At 32.8% G+C, this 6000-nt stretch overlaps 6 non-coding genes across 6 annotated transcripts; all 6 read right to left on the bottom strand.

Moving 5' to 3' along the window:
- Positions 1 to 3315: 3315 nt before the first annotated feature.
- TRNAS-UGA (transfer RNA serine (anticodon UGA)) lies at positions 3316 to 3397 on the bottom strand. The gene has a single exon. It is a non-coding gene; the product is annotated as a tRNA-Ser (tRNA).
- A 276-nt stretch (positions 3398 to 3673) lies between these two features.
- TRNAS-AGA (transfer RNA serine (anticodon AGA)) lies at positions 3674 to 3755 on the bottom strand. Its single transcript has one exon. It is a non-coding gene; the product is annotated as a tRNA-Ser (tRNA).
- A 280-nt stretch (positions 3756 to 4035) lies between these two features.
- Positions 4036 to 4117, bottom strand: TRNAS-AGA (transfer RNA serine (anticodon AGA)). Its single transcript has one exon. It is a non-coding gene; the product is annotated as a tRNA-Ser (tRNA).
- A 275-nt stretch (positions 4118 to 4392) lies between these two features.
- Positions 4393 to 4474, bottom strand: TRNAS-AGA (transfer RNA serine (anticodon AGA)). The gene has a single exon. It is a non-coding gene; the product is annotated as a tRNA-Ser (tRNA).
- A 280-nt stretch (positions 4475 to 4754) lies between these two features.
- On the bottom strand, positions 4755 to 4836 carry TRNAS-AGA (transfer RNA serine (anticodon AGA)). The gene has a single exon. It is a non-coding gene; the product is annotated as a tRNA-Ser (tRNA).
- A 276-nt stretch (positions 4837 to 5112) lies between these two features.
- On the bottom strand, positions 5113 to 5194 carry TRNAS-AGA (transfer RNA serine (anticodon AGA)). Its single transcript has one exon. It is a non-coding gene; the product is annotated as a tRNA-Ser (tRNA).
- Between the last annotated feature and the right edge of the window lie 806 nt (positions 5195 to 6000).

Here is a 6000-nt window from a genome sequence, read left to right as displayed (position 1 = left end):
CGGTGTTGCCTTGCTCATCCATAACTCATTTAATGTCAAAATAAGATCAGATATATGTTTATCAAATTATTTTTGTGAATCTCTTTTTATAGAAATAGTATTGCAACATAGAAAGAATATTGTGGTTGGTGTCATATATAGAGATCCTCATGTAGATATCAAAGGCTTTAATGAAAATATTGATGAATGTCTTGACAAATTGTCACATGAAAATAAGTCCATTTACATTATGGGCGACTTTAATATAAATTTTCTGAACATTGATTCCAATAAATACATAAATGATTTTGTTAATATTTTATATAATAATTCATTTCGTCCTTTAATAGATAAGCCCACCCGGATTACCACCCAATCTTCAACTTTAATCGACAACATAATTACTAACGTACATACTTCTCAAATTCAGACAGGGATATTCTACAGCGACATTACTGATCATCCCCCCATATTCCAAATAAGTAATCTGTATTGCGAACAAAAGACCAATAAAATTCTACCTCCCACTTTACATAAGACAGATACAGCTTCTATAAATTCTCTGAAAAATGATTTATCTAATATTTCCTGGGATGAAGTTGTATTATGCAAAGATATTGATAATGCCTATTGTAAATTCATGCACTATTTTAAAACTGCGTACGACAGTAACTGTGTATCAATAAGAACAAAAACAAAACAAAAAATACGCAAGCCATGGATAACAAACTCTTTATTGAAATGCATACATAAAAAAGACAATTTATATAAACGTTTTTGTAAAAGTAGAAATCAAACAATTGAAAGGAAGTTCAAATCTTACCGAAATAAATTGAACCTTATTCTAAAAAAGGCCAAAAAACAATATTATAGTAACTTGCTGCAAAAACATAAAAATAATCTTTCTAAGTTGTGGAAAATAATTAATGAGGTTCTTTTTACAAATAAACATAATTTAAATACTTATTTCCTGAAAGATGGTGTTAAAATAACTGATGATCAAATTATCGTAGAAGAATTTAATACATTTTTTGCTAATATAGCTACCAATATCAAATTAAATATTCCCCAGTGTTCTAATAATTTTTTGTCTTATCTCTCAAACCAATGTCAAAATTCTATATTCTTACATCCAACAAATGAACATGAAATTATTGAAATAGTAAAACATTTTAAATCAAGTAAAAGCATGGGATTTGATGGAATTAGTCAGTGTGTTATTAAAAAAATAATTCATTTCATAACAAAACCCCTAACACATATCTTTAATGTATCATTTTTAACAGGTAGATTCCCAAAGGACATGAAAATAGGGAAAATTATTCCAGTATTTAAAAAAGGGGACTTGCATATATTTTCAAATTATAGACCTATTACTTTACTCCCTAGTATTTCCAAAATCTTAGAAAAGTTAATGTACAATAGGCTTATACGGCACATTGATAAAAATAATCTATTAAATAATTCACAATACGGTTTTAGATCAAATTACTCATGCGAGCTTGCACTTATCGACCTTAATGATCATCTCCTAAATAATATGACTAATAATCTACATTCACTCGGTATTTTTCTCGATTTAAGCAAAGCCTTTGATGTTATCAACCACAATATTTTACTTAGTAAACTATCTCATTTTGGTATTTGTGGCATTGTCCTTGAATGGTTTAAAGATTATTTAACTGATCGTTTTCATTATACCGTTTATAATAATGCTGTTTCTCATCATGAGAGGGTCCATTGTGGAGTCCCCCAGGGCTCCACACTGGGCCCGCTCTTATTCTTGATATATATCAATGATTTATGTAATGTTTCTCATTTTTTTCATTTTGTCCTTTTTGCCGATGATACAAATTTAGTTGCGTCCAATTGTGATTTTGATTTACTTATTAAGAATACAAATGGAGAATTAATTAAGATTATAAACTGGTTCCATGCTAATGAATTAGTAATCAATTATGAAAAGACAACTGTTATGTATATTAGTAAAGAACATGTAAAACATGACATTTCGGATGTTAAAATATTTATGAATCAAATCCTCTTGAATTGTTCGAAAACAACCAAGTTTCTCGGAATCACTTTAGATGATACACTGTCATACAGCAGCCACCGTTCTATTTTAGCTAACAAAATCTCAAAAAATATTGGTATTCTTTTTAAACTTCGCAATTTTTTGCCACAGAAGGAGTTATTTATGATATATAACTGTCTTTCCTTACCCTATCTTCAATATTGTAATATTATTTGGGCGAATGCTGGAATAACGAAATTGGAACCCCTTCATAAATTACAAAAGAAAATATTAAGAATATGTACCAACTCCCCCTTTAGAGCTCCCTCACGACCTTTATTTTTTAATCTCAATACCCTTAATATATATGATATTCATAAATTTCAGATAGCATCTGTGATGTTTCGTACTATTCATAACATAATTCCTTTTAATATATCCCGTATGTTTTTAATAAATAATTCCGTTCATTGTCACAATACTCGCTCAAGTAATAATTTTCATTATCCCAAGGTTAAAACACAAATTCTCCTAAATTCATTAAGGCATTATGGCCCACGCATTTGGAATAATCTCCCCGATGGAATTAAGTACTCAACAACAATTACGTCATTTAAATCTAAGTTAAAAAGAATGTATTTAAATGAATATGCAAAATAATTTGTTGCCTTTCTCCTTGCTGAAATCTCATACATTTACCGCCCTACCCTCCCTGTGTGTTTGCTGGTGTTTGTTGATGCTGTGTGTGCATTTTTTCTCTTTTTTTTTGGTTTTAATTCAATATTAATGTCATACAATGTACTGGGAACTACTACTCACAAGTTTTTATAAACTTTTCTGTAGTTTCCAATTTTCTCTGATACTATTTGTCATTCCTGTACATATTGTATATATATCATTTTTTTATGCTGAGAAAATGAATAAATTGAACTGAACTGAACTGAACTGAACTTTTGTTTGATAATTAAAATTCGTTAATTTTATTTGAACGTAATCCTTTATGTTTAGATTTGAAATCAATGAAATAAACTTGAAACCTATTATTGACTGTAGTATTTCTTCCAAAATGAAATGGCGTAGAAAATGGTGTGAGTGTGTGTGGGTGTGTGTGTGTGTGTGTGTGTGGGGGGGGGGTGTTCATGACTTGCTCCCCCTATAAAGCTACGTCTGGAGACCAACAACTTCTACAACAGACTGATATAAGACCGATCCCAAACCGACCATTGATTGCGGCAGGTTATGACGATTGTGACTGATAATTAAAGCGGTCAATTGTGAAGAAAAAAATGCGATTGTCTAAATAAATAAATAAATAAATCTTTCGTTGCGAGTAGGATTCGAACCTACGCGGGAAGATCCCATTTGATTTCAAGTCAAACGCCTTAACCACTCGGCCATCGCAACTTGATATTTCTGGTATGATTATTAAAAGTTAACTTTGAATCAGTTCTACCAAGTTCTTGATGCATTCAAAGTTATTTAAGATCGATTAAATGGAAATAGGTATAGACTTAAACTAAATAATAAAATGCTTTTTTCACGCTCATGTAAAAAAGAGGCGGGGTGGGGAGAAGATGATACGGAAGGAAAAATAAAAATAATATGCACCCTCATAATCATTCGCTCAAATCAAATCCGCTCATTTGCAAAAAAAAAAGAGAGAAGAAAACCAATTCCTATCGTTGCGAGTAGGATTCGAACCTACGCGGGAAGATCCCATTTGATTTCTAGTCAAACGCCTTAACCACTCGGCCATCGCAACTTGATATTTCTGGTATGATTATTAAAAGTTAACTTCGAATCAGTTCTACCAAGTTCTTGGCCTGTTCTTGACGCATTCAAAGTTATTTAAGATCGATTAAATGGAAATGGGTAAAGACTTAAACTAAATGATAAAATGTTTTTTTCACGCTGATGTAAAAACAGGCGGGGTGGAGAAAAGATGATACGGAAGGAAAAGGAAAAATAATATGCACCTTCATAATCATTCGCTCAAATCAAATCCGCTCATCTGCAAAAAAGGGAAGAAAACCAAATCCTATCGTTGCGAGTAGGATTCGAACCTACGCGGGAAGATCCCATTTGATTTCTAGTCAAACGCCTTAACCACTCGGCCATCGCAACTTGATATTTCTGGTATGATTATTAAAAGTTAACTTTGAATCAGTTCTACCAAGTTCTTGATGCATTCAAAGTTATTTAAGATCGATTAAATGGAAATAGGTATAGACTTAAACTAAATGATAAAATGCTTTTTTCACGCTCATGTAAAAAAAGGCGGGGTGGGGAGAAGATGATACGGAAGGAAAAATAAAAATAATATGCACCCTCATAATCATTCGCTCAAATCAAATCCGCTCATTTGCAAAAAAAAAAGAGAGAAGAAAACCAATTCCTATCGTTGCGAGTAGGATTCGAACCTACGCGGGAAGATCCCATTTGATTTCTAGTCAAACGCCTTAACCACTCGGCCATCGCAACTTGATATTTCTGGTATGATTATTAAAAGTTAACTTCGAATCAGTTCTACCAAGTTCTTGGCCTGTTCTTGACGCATTCAAAGTTATTTAAGATCGATTAAATGGAAATGGGTAAAGACTTAAACTAAATGATAAAATGTTTTTTTCACGCTGATGTAAAAAAAGGCGGGGTGGAGAAAAGATGATACGGAAGGAAAAGGAAAAATAATATGCACCTTCATAATCATTCGCTCAAATCAAATCCGCTCATCTGCAAAAAAGGGAAGAAAACCAAATCCTATCGTTGCGAGTAGGATTCGAACCTACGCGGGAAGATCCCATTTGATTTCTAGTCAAACGCCTTAACCACTCGGCCATCGCAACTTGATATTTCTGGTATGATTATTAAAAGTTAACTTTGAATCAGTTCTACCAAGTTCTTGATGCATTCAAAGTTATTTAAGATCGATTAAATGGAAATAGGTATAGACTTAAACTAAATGATAAAATGCTTTTTTCACGCTCATGTAAAAAAGAGGCGGGGTGGGGAGAAGATGATACGGAAGGAAAAATAAAAATAATATGCACCCTCATAATCATTCGCTCAAATCAAATCCGCTCATTTGCAAAAAAAAAAGAGAGAAGAAAACCAATTCCTATCGTTGCGAGTAGGATTCGAACCTACGCGGGAAGATCCCATTTGATTTCTAGTCAAACGCCTTAACCACTCGGCCATCGCAACTTGATATTTCTGGTATGATTATTAAAAGTTAACTTCGAATCGATTCTACCAAGTTCTTGGCCTGATGCATTCAAACTTCAAAATTATATAAGATCTGGTGATTTAGTCACGTGATCTTTGCAAATCAAAAGCACGGTAATCAGCCGTCATGACAACAGGATATTTAAACTTAGCAGTGACCTGTGTCACAATCATGATGCTCAATTCAAATGTTCATCAATATTTAAAAGATCATTTTCATGAAATATGTTTTAAGATTGAAAGTTACCCAATAAGGCAGTGTGCCTTGATAATTTAATTGTATTTCTCTGTAAAGTCAGATATTTTGTTTATGATGTGAAAGTCAAGATAGTCCAAGAGCATTAGGCCAAAATAGGCTTAAGAAAGGAAATTTCAGGTAACAAGCTGAATTTTTCAGGATAGGTCCAGGAATGTGTCTAGAATAATATACTAAAAGTCTTCTTATATCCTCCTTGAGGGTTTTCCGTAATCCAAGATGGCGTCCAAAATGGCCGCCATTACAGAAAAATGGCGATAACGCTCTCATTATCCAACCTAGACATCGAATTTTGGGGCATATTTCATGGTTTAAAGGTGTAAAAAGAGCTATTGATAAAAGTTAGAGTGAACATATATAGGCAGACCAGTATACCTAAAAATCCAAGATGGCGTCTAAAATGGCTGCCAAAGCCTAAAAATCCACAATTCATCTATTGCTTATGTTAGTATCTTTAATTTTGTTTCTATTCAGTGGTGTTAAGGGTCAAGTAGTACATTTGGACAAGTTACAAGGACAGTCAATGGTC

The sequence above is a fragment of the Lytechinus pictus genome, chromosome 5 (assembly GCF_037042905.1).
Source record: "Lytechinus pictus isolate F3 Inbred chromosome 5, Lp3.0, whole genome shotgun sequence".
Classification (NCBI taxonomy): domain Eukaryota; kingdom Metazoa; phylum Echinodermata; class Echinoidea; order Temnopleuroida; family Toxopneustidae; genus Lytechinus; species Lytechinus pictus.
Note: the sequence above shows the minus strand (reverse complement) of the source record. Positions and strands in the feature narration are given on the sequence as shown.